We start from the raw sequence: 20,136 nt of genomic DNA, 5'->3' as shown, positions 1-20,136 counted from the left end.
TCAACATGGGATGCATCTGGCTACTCCTATTCAGTTATGATATCATTAAAAAAAAAAAAATCTACGATATCCAGAGATAAAAGTTAAATCCATGTAATTCTAAGAAAGCTTTATAATCCAGTCGGAAACCAAAGCCTAGAAAAGCAATCACAGGCCCAAATATTAGAAAGAATTAAATCAAGAATTTCTTCCCTATAATTCTAATCATTATAGGAGACAAAAACGAAAACAGGAGGAAAAGAGATCTTATTGCCAAATCAACTCCACTACTTAAGCTGCCCAAAGGGGGGAAAAATCCAACTTCCTGTAACCAATAAGAAGCAATGCCAGATTAAATCCAAATTAGATATGGGACAAGTATCACTAGAAGCAGAGATTAACAACAGAAACAAGACACTAAGACAAATGCACAAGCACTGAATGAAAGTGCAATTCCTCAGTTGTGCAGGCATTAATTTCACACGAGAAAACTGAAAATACATGCATTCCAAAGCTACAATTCCGGACAACTAAGTTATAAAAAATATTTTTTCAAAGAGGAAATAAAAAAGAAAAGAAAAGAGCAACACTACTCAAAACACAAAATCATATGTATGATTGAAAATAGACAAAATCAAATTAGCCTTAGTGAAGGCACTACAAGTGCATCTGCAATACATCATACCCAAACAAATAGATAAATCCACATAATGCAGACAGACAATACACACAATCCTAAGAACACAAACTGACATGTGTCCTGAAAAAAAAAAAAAAAGCAAAAGATAACAAGAATAAAGAGTCAAGTAAGTAGTTAAAGAGGAAATTACCTTCTTTTTTATGCAAATTTAAGAGGAAATTACTGTCGATCTAAAATACAAAAGCAAAAAGGTTAAATGATAAATAACTATAGTCAATGTAAGCCATTTAAGTTACTTAACAAAAAAAAATATAAGCCTTTTAAGTTATAATAAGGGAAATGGAAGTCTACATATTTATCCTCCTATTCAAGAGAACCAAACTGACCTAGATGCCAAATTTGCTGCAAAAAATGCCTTGAAAAGTAGCCTAGCACCGAAATCTATAAAACAAATTGAACAACTAGGAATGGTAAACACATTCGAGGAAGAGTATATCAAAAGATTAATAAGAGAAGAATGAAGACGAAAGAATAAAAGGAGTTTTCAATTGTCACATTCAATTACACAGCTCAAGCACCATTTTTAAGCAAGACTTTTACAAAAACTCTGTTGCTCAAGTACAAGAAAGCCCAAATCACAATTTCCCCTCCAGCATACATATCAAGTTTAAATAATCAAACATTTTTGTTTCAACATACAAAACAATTGTAGGAGCTAGGAAAGTACTCGTCACAACCACAAAATAAACATCACCAACTTATAAAGAAGTCTTGATGGCATCTACTCACTCATTTTCTTTGAATTGGAAATCAATTAGCAACATATTATATGAATAATGATGCAAAATTCAAATACGTAAGTTAAAAGCATTTCATTTACAGAAAACCCCAACTAATGGCAATTACAGGACAAACCAATAAACTATATAATTCTCCCTTGGCAACAAAAGCATTGACATCAATCTACCTGCCCCACATCAATAAGAGGAATCTACCTGTCCAATACCAACAAGAAGCATGATCAAAATCCAATGTCACCCAGTGAATAGGAATTCAAAAATACCTTAATCTAATACTTAAACCTCCAGTAGTCAAATGAAGAAGAAAATGTAAATCTATCTACTCCTTCAATAAACCAATGCCAAGAAATGCATTGCAGGCTGACAAACTAAAAATCATATCATATATATAACAGTAAAAGCTAAGAGAAAGTAAGGCCCTTACAATTAAGGATGTGCTGACATGTAGGAAAAACAAACCCAACTAGAAATCTGCCACATTAAACGCTGAATAAAAAATGAAAGGTTTTGCCTTTCGGGCCTTTAGGATTTAAAAAATCAAGCGTTGCACTCCTTCCCTATTGAAAGAAAAATGCTTTAGTGAATTAAAAGCTAAAACACTTAAGCGGACCGTTAGCTGCCAACTTTTATCAATAAACACTGCCTAAAATTCTTTCAGCCAATTCATAGAAATCTGAAACAACGTGATCCTAGATAGTTGCGAAATTAACCACAACGGCCATCTTCCATTCAAAACCTCAATTTATATTTACCTTTTGAACCATTTCTTTCCCTGCGAAAACAGTGATAGAAGTTCTGAATTAAGGTTTTACTCTTCTGCAGGAATAATTTACTCAGGAAAGAAAGTTGCTGGATTTACTGCAGCAAGTCGAAAGGTGAGAATATTTTGCAGCAAGTTGAAAGGTGAGAATAATTTTCACGTGCTATTTTTTTATGAGACCAAAAAAAAAAAAAAAAAAAAAAAAAAAAAAGAAAAAAAGAAGAAGATGAAGGGAAGGGAGTTCACAAAGGCCCACTGATGAGGAAGAAGTACAGAACTGAGGAAAGGAAAAGTGATTTAATAGGAATAGTAGAGGTGAGATAAATCACAATCACGGATGGGATTGGGAATAGTAAAAGCAATTTAATAGGAACCTTCTTCGAAGGTTCATACTTTACAAAATACCCAATATGTGTCTTTATATACAAAAAGACCATTTTATTGCTTTATTTTTAATAAGAATCCAATCACTTTATTTATTTATGCTTTCACTCAAAAACAAATTAACAATCATTATATATTAGGTCTTAAAAATACACACTATTAAATTTATTCAGTTTAATTACATTTACTTTGTCTATACATCTATTTCATTTTTTCTTTTTCTTTTTTTGGATCCATCACGATCCAACAATACAAGAGAAAACTATATAACTTTGAGACCTTACAAACTCACCTATAGTGTACATAAGGAAGCAGATACTCACATTTCTCAGGCATTTAGAGAACAGCAAGTCTTTAAAGCAGGCAGATCGGATATATTATAAAGCCAACTTATTGCCAATCACAGGGCAAAGCAAAAACCAGTATTATTCTACCTCCACAACCAAATTTGGATCACCATCACTACCAATCTACCTGACCCATACAAATAAGAGATGAGTTGTACCAACCAGAATGATCAAAACTAAACAAGACTGTATTACAAAAGGAAAAGAATTGCAACGGAAGTTTCAAACCATCACAGGCAGACACTAACAGAAGGAAAAGAGATCTTATTGCAGAATCTAACTTCCCCCATAAGTCCCAAAAAAAAAAATCTGCTTCCTGTAGACATGTTAGGATTGAGATTTTAACACACACTCAAAACTGCAGAAGTTGCCATAAAAACTTTCTTTCAAAGAACTCATCTCTACACGATAAATACAGGTAAGTCAAAATCAGTTTTGCCTCCAGTAAACAATCAAAATAAAAATTATCAACATTGTGTTCATAAAACCAAAAAGAGATCATCACCAGCTTATAAAGATGCCTGTGTTACTCAGTGCCCAAATTGTACAGTCCAGAATAACAAAGACTTCAGATTAACAACTTGGTTCGATATTGACAAGATCTGCCAACTCACTTTCTATGATGAGGAAATCAATCGGCAATAACCTTAAGATTACAGATTATGATGCAAATTCTTCATGTAATGCCCAGAAGGCCCAACTCATGCCAATCACCAAGGCACGTGATCTGCCCACACCAATAAATGTAACTACTATAAAAAAATCATATATCAGCTTGCCAAAACATAATGACTAAAAATTGAATGAGTCAGCAGGACAAGGGGACAAGAATTCCAATGAAAGTTTCAAACCCTCATTGAGTGTGACTGGAATTTATAATCCTCAAGGAAACCAAATCCTAAGAAATGCATACATGTCCCAAGTATTAGAAGGAATTAGAACAATTGGAAAAATATTCTTATAATTCATTTGATTGTAGCATAGAATAAAGAAAACAAGGGAGGAAAAAGGAAGCTTATCGCCAAACCAAACTCTACTGCTTGAGCTGCCTGGCACCAAAAAAAATCTGGAGAGAATTTTTCACATGGACCCAAAATTGCAAAAGTTGCAAAAATGACTAGAATTGATGACATTCAAAACAACCATGTTTGAAGCTGGCTGCTTTTATCTTATATGACTGCCCAATGATGATATTGAAGACCTTAGGTTCTTAAAAGTAGTAAGAAGTGCAAGTAGACAGCAATAGAGAAAGGAACCAGGACAAAAATCCTAAGTAGTTCTGTAATTAGTTAAAACCAAACAAATGAAGCCTGAAAAACACACAATGCAAGCAACAATTTTCATTTACAATGTTAATTGAATTTTTAAACTTAACATTACCAGCCAGCCAACAATAAGGGATTGTGCTCCTACAGACAAGAACCAAATCAATCTAGAAAAGCCAACTTCACAGAAACACATGCCTTCACAGAGCTGTCAAGGACCAAAACCTACAAGAAAATTGAACAAGAAATAGTATAGTATCATGTTAGTGGGGACACTATACTAAGGACGTATAAGCAAAATGTGAAATTCAAGAACCCAAAAAAAAAGAGCCTTTTTATTGTTACAGTCAATGCAGCCAAGTTCAAAAAAAAAAGTAAGACTTTTATACAAACTCAGCTGCTCAAGTACAAGAAAGTACAACTCAATTTCCCCAGCTGTAGATAGATCAAGATTAAAATAATCAACATTGTCCACACAAAACAACAAGATGGACATCTACAGCTTATAAAGAAACATGTCAATCAGTGCTCAAATATGAGACCAGAAATAGCAAAAACTTCAGACTGAAAATGAACCTGATTTGATATTAACAGTATTTGCCCACTCACTTTCTACGACAAGGAAAGCAATCAGCAACAATCTAAGGTTACAAACTATAATGCAATTCTAGAGACATAAATTTGATCCATGCTGTTCCTACAAAGCCCAACACATGCAAATCATAACAGGATAAAGCCAAAGCCTGTATTATTTTTCCCTGGCAAAGATCGGCTACAAAATTTGTTAATTTACCTGCCCCACAACAATAAGAGGCATTACCATCTTCAGATTGAATGAGAAAAAAATTAAACAAGACAGGACAGAGGAAATATAATTGCTAGGGAAATTTCAAACCCTCACTAGGCGGGACATTGAATTTATGGCTGTCCAGAAAAGCTAAGCCTAACAAAAGCAGGCCCAGATATTATAAAGAATTAAAAGAGCCAAAATTTGTATAATTCTTATGATGGCAAGAAAGAGATTAAAGCGGGACAAAAAGAGAGCTTATCACTATATCAAACTCAAACCACTTCTGCTAAGTATCCAAAAAGAAAATACCGGTTCCTGTAGATTTATGAGGAATAGATTTTTAGCATACACTAAGAGTTTCAAAACAATGAATAAAATAAACTTACTATATTTCGGAATAAATATAATCCAACAAATATAAAGATAAGTACTTAAAACACTGAAAGCCTAGCTCTTCCCTGTTGCCAGATATTTGGTGACACGGAAAAGAATCAACAACAATCCAACTTAACAAATTATGAAGCAAATCTAGAAATATAAAGTGAATTCCTTGTAATTCCCAAAAATTCCAAATACTGCTAAGAGAAGAGAAAGCAAAACCTGTATTGTTTTACGTCCACAACCAAATTCAGGTCACACATGGCTATATTACTGCTCCACACCAATAAGAGACATCACTGGCTTAAACTGGGTATTCATTACTGAGGTTGCCAACACAAAATGACCAAAAATTAAATGAGACAGCAAGTAAAAGGAACAAAAATTACCGTAGAAGTTTCAAAACCTCACTTAGGAGACTAGAACTTGTAACTCTCCTAGGAAAAGCATTCACATACCCTATTAGAAAGGCATTAAAACAAGAAAAAATTATCCTCCAAATTCTTATGATTGTAGTAGAGGAAAAGGAAGTAACATAAAAAGGGAGGAAAAGAGAGCCTATTGCCAAATCAGACTCCACTGCTTAAGTGGCATACCACAAAAATAATAATTAAAAAAAAAAATGTTGCATTCGGTAGATAGATAATAAGCGGCAAACCAAATTGGATATGAAACTCCCAACACAGGATGACCAAACAGATATAGAAAGCTCAAAACTTTAGTGGCTTATAATTCATATGATTGATGGAGAGAATAAAGAAAACGATGGGGAAAGAAAATATTGCTTATCACCAAACTAAACTCCATCACTTAAGCTGCCAACAACAACAACAAGCCTTAAGCTGCCAAGCACCAAAAAATATTCCCAGTGAGATATTTTCACATGCACCTACAATTGCAAAAGTTGCATAACGAATGGAAGAGTATACAGGGTAAATCTTATATTTTTTCTGGCATTCAAACAACCATTTTTAAAGCTGGCTGCTGTTATCTTATATGACTGCCCAATGACAAAATTGACGATCTTAAGTTCTTAAAAGCTGTAATAAGTGCACGTAGACAGCAGTTAGAAAAAGGATCAGGGACAAAAATGCCAAGTAATGCTGGGATTAGTTAAAACCAAACAAATGGAGCCTAAAATACACATAATGCAAGCACTTTCTTTTTTTTTCTTTTTTTTTTACAATGTTAATTTAACTTTTAAAATTCATAATTACCAGCCAGCCAACAATGTGGAATTGTTCTCCTATAGAGAAGGACCAATTCGATTGAGGAAAGTCAACTTCACCAAAACAAATGCCTTAAAAGAGCTAGCAAGGACCAAAACCTACAAATAAATTGAACAAGGAATAGTATAGCATCACAGTTAGTGGGAACACTATATTAAAGGACTCATAAGCAAAATGAAAAATCAAGACAATGTGAGATTTCTTATTGTTGTAGTCTACACAGTTTAAGTTCAAGAAAGATTTAAGACTTCTACACAAACTCGCCAGCTCAAGTACAAGAAAGTCCAAATCAGTTTCCAATCCTGTAGGCAGATCAAGATAAAAATAATCAAACATTGTCCACATAAAACAACAAAATAGACATCACCAACTTATACAGAAGCATGGCAAAAACTTCAGAGCTCAAATATGAGTCCAGAATGGCAAAAACTTCAGCCTGGATATGGACTTGGTTCAGCAATGACAGTATCTACCCACTCACTTTCTACAACTAGGAAATTAATAAGCAACAATCTAAGGTTACGAACTATGATACAAACCTTTCTGAACGAATTAGCTCCTTGGTAATCGTAACCTATGATGCAAACCATTCAAACTTTTATCAAAAGAACTATGATGCAAACCTAAAGACATAAGTTAGATCCATGTCATTCCAAGGAATCCCAAATCATGTAAATGAAGACAAGATAAAGCAAAAATTTGTATTATTTACCCTCGGCAACCATCTTAAGGTCACAAACTTTGTCATTTACCTGTCCCACAACAATAAGAGGCATTACCATATTCAAATTGAACAAAACAAGACAGAGGAACAAGAATTGCAAGGGAAATTTCAAATCCTCACTAGGTGAGACTGAACTTACAGCAGTCCAAAAAACCAAAGCCTAAGAAAAGCAGTTATAGGAACATGAATTAGAAATTTAAGACGAGCCCAAAATTGTATAGATCTTATGATTGCAAGAGACTGAGGACCAAAAAAAAAAGAAAAAAAAAACTCATAGACATATAAGGAACATATTTTTGTCATGCACTAAGAAAGCAAAACAACTAATAAAAAACTACAATATTTCAGTTGAAACCAATAATTATAAATATAAATTATTCTAACTCTGAAAACCCCGGTCTTCTCTATTGCCAAATATTTGATTACAGCGATATCAATTAGCAACAATCCAATTTCACAATATATAACACAAATTAAGAAATATAATGTTAATTCCACGTAATTCCCAAAAGTCCAACTAATCTAGGAGAAGAGAAAGCAGAACCCGAATAGTAATATTCTTGCCATGATCCAATAAGAGGCAGTGTCGGATTAGCTTGTGAATTCATTATTGAGGTTGCAAATGCAGAATGACCAAAAATTTAAATAAGCCATCAAGAAAAAGGAACAAGAATTACAATAGAAGTTGAACACCTCACTCAAGGAGACTGGAATTATAATCCTCCTACGAAAGCCAGTTACAAACCCAAGTATTAAAAAGAATTTAAGAAAATGAAAAACTCTCCTTCAAACTCTTATCATTGTAGCAGAAATATTTATAAAAAAAAAAAAAAAAAAGGGGGGGGGGGGGGGAGGGGGCCGAAAGGAAAGCCTATTGCCAAATCAGATTCCACGGCTTAGCCTGCTTCCTGCATAAACACTGTCACAAACCAAATTGGATATGGTGGATGATCAGTTCCCCTTAAAGCCAAAAAAATCAAAAGGTACAAGACAAGAAGACAGATGTAGGGACCTCACCCCCTTGGTAGCATTGGCATTGACTTCCTGCATGAGCAAACTGGAAAATACAGTCCTAACCACACAGTTCAGGGCAATATTAAATTACATAATAGTACTTAAAAGCATGTCTCATTCAGAAGCAAAAAAACCAAATCAACCTTAGGTCCACCGCAAGCAAATTCAGCACCCCTAGAATTAAATAAACCCTAATAGCGCGCAGCCTGGGAAGTACAAAATCTAAGCTAGAAAAAAATTTAAAAAATTAAAAAAATATATATATATATATATAAATAAAATAAAATAAAACCAACAATATTATTTGAAGATAGAAAAAAGGTCAGGCAAGTAGGTACAGGAGAATAAAGATCAAAAGTATAATCTAAAACACAGTGGCAAAAAGGTTATTATAAACAACAATAATCAATATAAAAACTTTAAAGTCACAATAATGGGAAAAATAGCAATATGAATTAATTGCGAAAACCAAAGAAAAGTGTGATGTCAGTACTACAATTTGTTTTCCTCACTCATAAATATCTTAATCCAATACTTATATCTTCAAATTTTAGGATAAGAATAATGACATACAGAGATAAAGAGAGCTTAATTAATGCCTTAGGTCCCCAACAAACTTTATTTCCCAAGTAGGATACCAGATTGATTTAGAGAAGTCAATTTTGCTGCAGCGAATAGCCAAGCACCAAAATCTGTAAAATAAATTGAACAAAAATACTGAATAGTATCATGTTTGGGCAAACAATGTTTTAAAAGACTCATAAGCAAAAGGAGAAATCAAGAGAAGGGAAGAGATTGCTTATTGTTGCAGTCAACACAACACAAAAACCTGCTCAGGCATATTAAAGTCCAAATCACAATTTTCCCCTCCTGTAGACATACTGTTATCAATAACACCAAACATCACCCTCACAAATTTACAAAACAAACATTGGCAACTTGTAAAGAAGAATATTGTTCTTTAGTGAATTTGAGTCGAAAATAGCAAAACCTTCGGACTAACAAAGGATTAGGAAGGATGTAAACAGTATCTTCTTGTTTTCAATGACTACAAAATCAAATCAGCAACAATTCAAGATTACAATTATGATGCAAATCCAGAGAGATAAGTTAATTCCAGAAAGCACTCCTCATGCCCGTCACTACAGGATAAAGAAATATCATAATTACTTTCCCATGACAGCCATATTTAGCACACAAACTCAGTTAATCTACCTGCCCGACACCATTAAGACGCATTACCACACTGAAATGCAATGGAAGTTTCAAAACCTCTATAAAACCAACACCAAAGAAAAGCATTCACACGCCCAAGTAATAGAAAGAAATTAAACAAGAAAAATATTATCCCTATAATTCTTATGATTGTAGCAGAGATTAACCACGGACTCGGTTCGACAGTATCTGCTCACTTTTGATGGCTACAAAATAATCAGCAACAATTCAAGATTATAATTATGAATAAAATCCATGGACACAAGTTAATTCCAAACACATCGATCCAACGTACATGCCTTAAAAAATATGCAAAGAAACAAAGTCCATAAAATAAATTGAACAAGGGACAAGATCATGTTCAAGGGTAAAAAACGTGAAATCAAAAGAGAATGATAATCAAAAGACTTCTACACGCTCCTGCTGCTAAAGTAAAATCATAACTTTTCCACCTATAGACACATCATGATCAAAGTCTTTGAACTAGCAATTACTAGCAAGACACAATGAAACTCCAGTATTTAGCACAAACTAAAGAAACATTCAAGCAGAATCATTAATCTTCACATGTTGGGGAAAGAATGATGAGATAAATTGATAAAAAGAGATTATTGCCTTAGGTCCTCGTATTAAAATTCAAGACTTCTATGCACTCTTTTGCGCAACTAAATCACCATTTCCCCTGCAATAGAAACATCAAGATTGTAAATCACAATTTCGCCATACACATCAAGATTCAAGAATTCTGACTACCAACAAACAGCAAGACTTCAATTAACAAAATGAAGCAGAAAGCTGATGAACTAAAAAAAACACACAAGCAGAAACATTATCATTCAACTATTATGAAGAGAATAGTGAAATCAATTGATAAAGAGAGATTATTGCCTTAGGTCCTCATCAAACTCCATCCCAAGTAGACATACCACACCTACACATATTAAACTGATTAATTTAGGGGAACAAAATCACAACATTACAAGAGAAAACTACATAACTTTGAAACCCAACCAACCTATAGAGGAGTATAAGGAAGCAGCTCTAAACTTCACTTGTATTTAGAGAACAGCTATTTTTAAGGCATCCAGAACACATCTCATATTGGCTGCCAATGACAATAAATCAATATTGACTATGATGAAAATTCAAAGCCCAACTCATGCAAATCACCACAGGAACTACCCAAACTAATAAAAGGTATTACCACATACGAAATAGATACAAGCTTTCCAAAATAGAATGACTAAAGTCAAACTAGAAAGCAGGACAAAAGGACAAGAATTTCAATGGAACTTTCGAACCCTTGTTGAGTGAGACTGAAATTTATAATCCTCAAGGAAACCAAATCCTAAAAAAAAGCATATATTGCCGAATATTAGAAAACAATACGGAAAATATACTTATAATTCATATGATTGAAGGAGAGAATAAAGAAAACAAGGGCGGAAAAATTGCTTATTGCCAAACTAAACTCCATCACTTAAGCTGCCAACAACAACAACAAGCCTTCAGCTGCCAAGCACCAAAAAAAATTCCAGTGAGATTTTTTCAAATGCACCTACAATTGCAAAAGTTGCATAACAAATAGAAGAACTCTTCCATGCAAGGTAAATCTTATATTTTTCTGGCATTCAAACAACAATTTTTAAAGCTGGCAGCTCTTATCTTATAAGACTACTCAATGACGAAATAGACGATCTTAGGTTCTTAAAAGTTAAAATAAGTGCATGTAGATGGCAGTTAGAAAATGGAACTGGAACAAAAATGCCGAGTAATGCCGGGATTAGTTAAAGCCGAACAAATGGATCCTAAAATACACAAAATGGAAGCACCAGTTTTTTTTTTTTAACAATGTTATTTTAACTTTTTAAAACTCATAATTACCAGCAAGCCAACAATAAGGAATCACGCTCCTATAGACAAGAACCAAATCAATCGAGGAAAGCCAACTTCACCAAAACTAATGCCTTAAAACATCTATTGAGGACCAAAACCTATAAATAAATTGAACAAGGAATAGTATAATATCACAGTTAGTGGGAACACTATATCAAAGGACTTACAAGCAAAATGTAAAATTCAAGACAAAATGAGTTTTCTTATTGTTGTAGTCTACACAATTTAAGTTCAAGAAAGATTTAAGACTTCTACACAAACTCGACTGCTCAAGTACAAGAAAGTCCAAATCAATTTCCACTCCTGTAGACAAATCAAGATAAATAATCAAACATTGTCCACATAAAACAATAAAATCCAACTTAAACAGAAGCATGTCATTAGCTCAAATATGAGTCCAAAGTGGCAAAAACTTCAGCCTGAAAATGGACTTGGTTGGACAATGACAGTATCTACCAACTCACTTTCTACAACTAAATAATTAATTAGCAACAATCTATGGTTACGAACTATGATGTAGACCTTTCTGAAGGTATTAGCTCCTTGGTAATCGAAACCTATGATACAAACCTTTCAAACTTTTATCAAAAGAACTATGATGCAAACACCTTAAAATAGCTGCTGAGGACCAAATTCTATAGAATAAATAGAATAGAGAATGTATAGTAGGGAACAGTATATTGAAAGACTTATTAAAAAAACGTGACATCAATAGAAAAACAAAAAGATTTTTATTTTTTTACTTACAATTTTGACTGCTGTACATATATCAAGATCAAAATAATAAAAAATTGTCCTCACAAAACGAACATCTACAACTTCGGAAAAAGCATATGTACCTCAGTTGATAAATATGAATCCAGAATACTTCAGACTAAGAACACTATCTTCTCACCCACTTTCTATGACATCAATCAGCAACAATCTAAGGTTATGAACTGTGATGCAAACCTTTCTGAACGAATTAGCTCCTTGGTAATCTTAACCTATGATGCAAACACCTTAAAACAGCTGCTGAAGACCAAAATCTACAAAATAAATGGAATAGAGAATGTATAGTAGGGAACAATATATTGAAGGACTTATAATATAAAAAAACGTGAAATCAACAGAATAACACAAAGAGTTCAATTTACAGTTAAAGTGAATAAAGCCCAACTCCAAATTACAATACATATCAAGATCATCAAAATGATAAAAAAAAAAAAAATTTCCTCACAAAACCACAAAACGGACATCTCCAGCTTTTGAAAAAGCATATGTACCTCAGTTGATAAATATGAATCCAGAATAGTTCAGACTGAGAACGGTATCTTTTCACCCACTTTCTACAACATCAAGCAGCAACCAGATTATGATATGTATTTCATAGAAAGCCCACACCAATAAGAGTGTTACCAAATATCATACAAGACGAGATGCAATGGAAGTATCAACCCTTACTGAGTGAACCAGAATTTCTAGTCCTCTTGAAAACCAAAGCCTAGAAAAGCAGTTACGGATCAAGTATTAGAGTGAATTAAAACAAGCAGAAAACTATCCCTACAATTCTTCTTTAAAATAACAAAAAAGAAGTTTATCACCAAATCAAACCCTGTCACGGACACAGAAAACTCTTCTAGTTTAGTTGCAATAGAAGATAAATCTATATAGTTCTAAAAGGAAAACTCTCATCCACAACAGGCATAGACAATAAAGCAATAAATCAATACCGTCTCCCATTTTCTCAAAAAAAAAAAAAAAAAAAAAAAAAAAAAAAAAAAAAACAAAAACGAGAAGCAGTTTCATTGAGATAATATCTATAGGAAAAAAAAAAAAAAAAGTATTTCTCAAGAAGATTCTATTCATAATCCTTTTATTTGTCACTATTTCTAACCTACCCAAGTGTAATAATAGAAATATAATATATTTTGTTTTTTATTTCCACCAATCTATGCGCTTAATTTTTTCCCCATTTTAAACTTCAGTTTTTTTATAAGGAAAGGGGGGAAGTCTTGGTTCGACATGGATGGCACCTACTTAAACATTCCTATGACAAGGAAATCAATCAATCAACATACCATTTTTAAAAATAATGATGCAAAAACCACATACATAGATTAAAAGAATTTGATTCACAGAATTTTTACAAATAAAAATGCTAAGACCAAATGTGCAAGTTAAAAGAATTTGATTCACAAAAAGCCTAAGTCATGCCAATCACAGGACAAGCCAATAACCTGAAGAATTCTACCACAGCAACCACAAGATTAGCATCAATCTACCTGCACCATACCAATAAGAGAAATTACCACATTCAAATAAGCGATGACCTTGCAAAAATAAAATGGCCCCAAATTAAACCACATTCAGCATCAATCAATCTCTACAGAAGTTTGGTGCAACAAGGAACAAGGATTCCATTTGAGGGAACAATATATTAAAAGATGTATGCACAAAAAGTGAAATCAAGAGAACAAGAAAAGAGTTTTAAATGTTAGACCCATAATTACCAGACGGCCAACAATAAGGGAATGGAAACTTCATCTATTATATGCTCCAATAAAAGAAACAAATTGATCTAAAGAATTGTAGCAAAAAAAATTGATCTGCAGAAGCTTGCTGCAACAAACACCTTTAAAAAAATAAATAAACCACACACCCAAATCTATTAAATAAATGGAATGAAGTCATACCTGGACCATTCTTAATCTACTTGTCCATCGACAAATGCCTTAAAAAGAAACCATGCACCAAGTAATTCCTAGAAAGCCTAACTCGTGCTATAGGATGAACCAAAAAAGCTGTATTATTTTCCCTGGCAACCATATTAAGGTCAAAAACTTTGTTAATCTACCTGTCCCTCAACATCAACAGGCATTACCACATTCGAATTGAATGACCAAAATTTAAACAAGAGAAGACAAAGAAACAAGAAGAATTGCAAGGGAAATTTCAAGCCCTCTCTAGCTGAGACATGAATTTATGGCTGTCAAGGAAACCAAAGCCTAAGAAAAGAATTTACAAGCACAGTAATAGAAAGAATTAAAACAATACAAAAAATTTATAATTCTTAAGCACAAAAACAAAAAGTTTAAAAAACCTAGTTCCTGTAGAGAAACAAAGAATAGATTTTTAACATGTGAATTGCAAAAGTTGCAAAACAACAAATGAAAGAACTATATATTTCAAAAGAAATTAAACAAGCCAAAAGTTTTTTAAGTTCTCATGATTGCAAAAGAGAATCATGAAAGCAGGAGAAAAAGAGAATTTATCAACCTAATCAAACTTGGCTGCTAAAACTGCCAGTACAGCAGAAGAAAAAAAAACAGTTCTGTAGACATATAAGCAATAGAATTTTAACATGCACAGAGAATCACAAAAGTTGCAAAACAACAAATGAAAAAACTACAATATTTCAAAGAATGCAAAAATATAAAGATAAATCCTCTCTAACTCAAGAAAGCCAAGCTATTCTCTGTTGCCAGATATTGGGGGGCAACGAAATCAAGTAGCAACAATCCAAGTTAATAAATTACAATGCATACCAATGTAACTCCCAGAAAGCCCATAAATGCCAGGAGAAGAGAAAGCAAAAGCTTTCCCTCATAAACCATATTAAAGACACACTACGATTATAATTGTGGACTACAACAATAATAAGCATTGCTAGATTAAGCTGTGAATTCATTATTGAAGTTGCCAACACATAATGAACAAAAATAAAATAAGACAGCAAGACAAAGGAAGAAAAATTGCAATAGAAAATTCAAACCCTCACTTTGCAAGACTTGGAATTATAATTCGTCTCGATAATGAAACCTAGGAAATTCAGTCACAAACCCAAGTATTAGACAAAATTAAAACAACAAAAAACGTATCCTTATAACTATTATGCTTGAAGGAAAGAAAAACAAAGGGGAAGAAAAAGAGAGTTTATCGCCAAACTCAGCTGCTTAAGCCATGAAGCAGCCAAAAAAAAAAAAAAATTTCTTGCTTCCTGCATACAGACAATGTGACAATCCAAACTAGAAATAGAGCTGCTAGCACAACATAACCAGGTTCCTCTAGAAGCAAGAAAAAGACAAGAATACAAATGTACAAGTGCTACGTGAAAGACAAGGAATAGTATAATATCACAGTTAGTGGGAACACTATATTAAAGGACTTATAAGTAAAATGTAAAATTCAAGACAATATGAGTTTTCTTATTGTTGTAGTCTACACAGTTTAAGTTTGAGAAAGATTTAAGACTTCTACACAGACTCAACTGCTCAAGTACAGGAAAGTCCAAATCAGTTTCCACTCCTGCAGACAGATCAAGATAACTAATCAAACATTGTCCACATAAAACAACAAAATAGACATCACCAACTTATACAGAAGCATGTGATTCAGAGCACAAATATGAGTACAAAATGGCAAAAACTTCAGCCTGAAAATGGACTTGGTTGGACAATGACAATATCTACCCACTCACTTTCTACAACTAGGAAATTAATTAGCAATAATCTAAGGTTACGAACTATGATGCAAACCCTTCTGAACGAATTAGATCCTTGGTAATCGAAACCTATGATGCAAACCTTTCAAACTTTTATCAAAAGAACTATGATGCAAACACCTTAAAATAGTTGCTGAGGGCCAACATCTATAGGATAAATAGAATAGAAAATGTATAGTAGGGAACAGTATATTGAAAGACAAAAAAAAAAAAAAAAAAAAGAATAACATAAATTTTTTTTTTTTTTATTTACAATTTTGACTGCTGTACACATATCAAGATCAAAATGATAAAAATTGTCCTCACAAAACTAAAAAACGAACATCTCCAACTTCTGAAAAAGCATATGTACCTCAGTTGATAAATATGAATCCAGAATACTTCAGACTAAGAACAGTATCTTCTCACCACTTTCTATAACATCAATCTAAGATTATGATATGTATTTCCCAGAAAGCACACACCAATAAGAGAGTTTTACCAAATATTAAACAAGACAAGAGATGCAATGGAAGTTTCAACCCTTACTGAGTGAACCAGAATTTAGTCCCCTTGAGTGAACCAGAATTTATAGTCCCCTACAAAACCAAAGCCTACAAGTAGTCACAAAAGCGGTCACAAAAGCAGTCACAGGCCAAGTAGTAGAATGTATTAAACAAGCAGAAAACTATCCCCATAACTTATACCCAAATCAAACCCTGCCACGGACACAGAAATTTTCTTGTAATTGACATTTTTAACATGAACCAGAATAGCAGTAGTTGCAATAGAAGATAAATCCATATAGTTCTGAAAGGAAAACTCTCTTCCACAAGAGGCATACGCAATATAGCAATAAATCAATACCGTCTCCCTCTGCAAAAACAAACGATGACCAGCTTCTTGAACGAAACCCAGGTTAACCATAGAGCGATAAATCCATATAATTCTGAAATTCCTGTAATTTCTTGAAACAAAACCTAGAAAATCACCAAGGTATTGCCTAATTTACAAGTATTAACATAAATCCAGGTAACTCTGACAGCTTAAAAACAGAGCAATCACCAACATATACAAGATAAATCCATATAAATCTGAAATCCCAATGCAATTTCTTGAAAGAAAACCTAGAAAATCGCCAGGTATTGAAACAAAAATCCCTAATTTGCAAGTATAAACATAAACCCATGTAACTCTAAAAGCTCAAAGCTCTTTTCTACAAGATAGCATCAACAAAATCATATCAAATTCGAAACAAAGAAAACCTGAACCTCTGATTCATAACAAAGAAAACGAATCTCAGATTTGTAACAATATGTATTAATTGCAAAAACCAAAGAAAAGTGTGATGTCAGTACTACAATTTGTTTTCCTTGCTCATAAATATCTTAATCCAATACTTATATCTTCAAATTTTAGGATAAGAATAATGACATGCAGAGATAAAGAGAGCTTAATCAATGCCATAGGTCCCCAACAAACTTCATTTCCCAAGTAGGATACCAGATTGATTTAGAGAAGTCAATTTTGCTGCAACAAACAGCCAAGCACCAAAATCTATAAAATAAATTGAACAAAAATACTGAATAGTATCATGTTTGGGCAAACAGTGTTTTAAAAGACAAATAAGAAAAAGGAAAAATCGAGAAAAGGGAAGAGATTGCTTATTGTTGCAGTCAACACAGCACAAACTCCAGCTCAGGTATGTTGAAGTCCAAATCACAATTTTCCCCTCCTGTAGACATATTGTTATCAATAACACCAAACATCACCCTCACAAATTTATAAAACAAACATTGGCAGCCTATAAAGAAGAATATTGTTGTTTAGTGAATTTGAGTCCAAAATAGCAAAACCTTCGGACTAACAAAGGATTAGGCAGGACGTTGACAGTATTTTCTCATTTTCAATGACTACAAAATCAAATCAGCTACAATTCAAGATTACAATTATGATGCAAATCCAGAGGGATAAGTTAATTCCAGAAAGCACTCCTCATGCTCATCACTACAGGATAAAGAAATATCAAAATTACTTTCCCACAACCCACAATAATAAAAGGTATTAACACATCCGAATTAGATATAAGCTCGCCAAAATAGAATGACTAAAGTCGAACTAGAAAACAGGACAAGAATTTCAATGGAACTTTCGAACCCTTGTTGAGTGACTAAAATTTATAATCCTCAAGGAAACCAAATCCTAAAAAATAGCATATGTTGCCTAATATTAGAAAACAATAGGGAAAATATACTTATAATTCATATGATTGAAGGAGAGAATAAAGAAAACAAGGGGAAAAGAAAAGATTGCTTATCGCCAAACTATACTCCATCACTTAAACTGCCAACAAGAACAACACTCCTTAAGCTGCCAAGCACCAAAAAAAATATTCCATAGAGACTTTTTCACATGCACCTACAATTGCAAAAGTTACATAACGAGTAGAACCCTTCCATACAAGGTAAATCTTATATTTTTCTGGCATTCAAACAACCCTTTTTAAAGCTGGCAGCTCTTACATTATATGACTGCTCAATGACAAAATTGACAATCTTAGGTTCTTAAAAGTAGTAATAAGTGCACGTAGATGGCAGTTAGAAAAAGGGACTGGAACAAAAATGCCAAGTAATGCTGAGATTAAAATACACAAAATGGAAGCACCAGTTTTTTTTTTACAATGTTATTTTAACTTTTTAAAACTCATAATTACCAGCAAGCCAACAATAAGGAATCGTGCTCCTATAGACAAGAACCAAATTGATCGAGGAAAGCCAACCACACCAAAACTAATGCCTTGAAACAGCTAACGAGGACCAAAACCTATGAATAAATTGAACAAGGAAAAGTATAATATCACAGTTAGTGGGAACACTATATCAAAGGACTTACAAGCAAAACGTAAAATTCAAGACAGTATGAGTTTTCTTATTGTTGTAGTCTACACAGTTTAAGTTTGAGAAAGATTTAAGACATCTACACAAACTCAACTGCTCATGTACAAGAAAGTCCAAATCAGTTTCCACTCCTGTACACAGATCAAGATAAATAATCAAACATTGTCCGCATAAAACAATAAAATCCAACATATACAGAAGCATGTCATTAGCTCAAATATGAGTCCAAAATGGCAAAAACTTCAGCCTGAAAATGGACTTGGTTTGACAATGACAGTATCTACCCACTCACTTTCTCAAGAATCTATGGTTACAAACTATGATGTAGACCTTTCTGAAGGTATTAGCTCCTTGGTAATCGAAGCCTATGATGCAAACTCTTCAAAATTGCTGCTGAGGACCAAAATCTATAGAATAAATAGAATAGAGCATGTATAGTAGGGAACAGTATATTGAAGAAAAAAAAACAAAAAAAAAAAAGTGCAATCAATAGAATTACATAAAGATTTTTTTTTTTTTTTAATTTACAATTTTGACTGCTGTACACATATGAAGATCAAAAATGACAAAAAAATTGTACTCACAAAACTACAAAACAAACATCTCCAACTTCTGAAAAAGCATATGTACCTCAGTTGATAAATATGAATCCAAAATACTTCAGACTAAGAACACTATCTTCTCACCCACTTTCTATGACATCAATCAGCAGCAATCTAAGGTTATGAACTATGATGCAAACCTTTCTGAACAAATTAGCTCCTTGGTAATCGTAACCTATGGTGCAAACACCTTAAAACAGCTGCTGAAGACCAAAATCTATAAAATAAATGGAATAGAGAATGTATAGTAGGGAACAATATATTGAAAGACTTATAAAAAAAAAAAACATGAAAACAATAGAATAACATAGAGTTTTATTTATAGTTAAAGTGAATAAAGCCCAGCTCCAAATTACAATACATATCAAGATCATCAAAATGATAAAATATTGTCCTCACAAAACCACAAAACGGACATCACCAGCTTTTGAAAAAGCATATGTACCTCAGTTGATAAATATGAATCCAGAATAGTTCAGACTAAGAACAGTATCTTCTCACCCACTTTCTATGACATCAATCAGCAACCAGATTATGATATATATTTCATAGAAAGCCCACACCAATAAGAGTGCTACCAAATATTATACAAGACAAGAGATGCAATGGAAGTATCAAACCTTACTGAGTGAACCAGAATTTATAGTGCTCTTGAAAACCAAAGCCTAGAAAAGCAGTTACAGGTCAAGTATTAGAATGGATTAAAACAAGCAGAAAACTATCCCAATAATTCTTCTTTAAAATAACAAAAAAG

General features: G+C 33.1%; 2 long non-coding RNA genes across 50 annotated transcripts in view; both read right to left on the bottom strand.

Moving 5' to 3' along the window:
• Positions 1–748: 748 nt before the first annotated feature.
• On the bottom strand, positions 749–7,560 carry LOC126705649 (uncharacterized). 3 transcript variants are annotated; one of them, XR_007648378.1, is made up of 3 exons: positions 2,856–7,560; positions 1,006–1,614; positions 749–849 (listed from the first exon to the last, which is right to left on the bottom strand). It is a non-coding gene; the product is annotated as an uncharacterized LOC126705649 (long non-coding RNA). The 3 variants fall into 3 exon arrangements; XR_007648377.1 differs by lacking the exon at positions 749–849 and having other exon boundaries at positions 1,148–1,614; positions 2,856–3,662; positions 4,291–7,560; XR_007648379.1 differs by lacking the exon at positions 749–849 and having other exon boundaries at positions 1,148–1,614; positions 2,856–3,659; positions 4,291–7,560.
• Positions 7,561–7,887: 327 nt separating this feature from the next.
• Positions 7,888–20,136, bottom strand: part of LOC126705646 (uncharacterized) — a 40,267-nt gene continuing 28,018 nt past the window's right edge. For 13 of the 47 annotated variants that reach the window (XR_007648327.1, XR_007648345.1, XR_007648348.1 and 10 more), the window contains one exon: positions 7,888–8,926. This is a non-coding gene — a long non-coding RNA (uncharacterized LOC126705646). Of the gene's footprint in view, positions 9,583–10,412; positions 10,828–11,409; positions 12,450–12,686; positions 12,905–13,498; positions 14,680–16,256; positions 16,760–18,596; positions 19,188–19,369; positions 19,600–19,827; positions 20,048–20,136 lie in introns of those variants that run through there. The other 34 variants (XR_007648349.1, XR_007648363.1, XR_007648367.1 and 31 more) reach the window with 29 other exon arrangements.

The sequence above is a fragment of the Quercus robur genome, chromosome 11 (genome assembly GCF_932294415.1).
Source record: "Quercus robur chromosome 11, dhQueRobu3.1, whole genome shotgun sequence".
Lineage (NCBI taxonomy): Eukaryota > Viridiplantae > Streptophyta > Magnoliopsida > Fagales > Fagaceae > Quercus > Quercus robur.
This window is presented reverse-complemented; position numbering and strand designations above follow the sequence as displayed.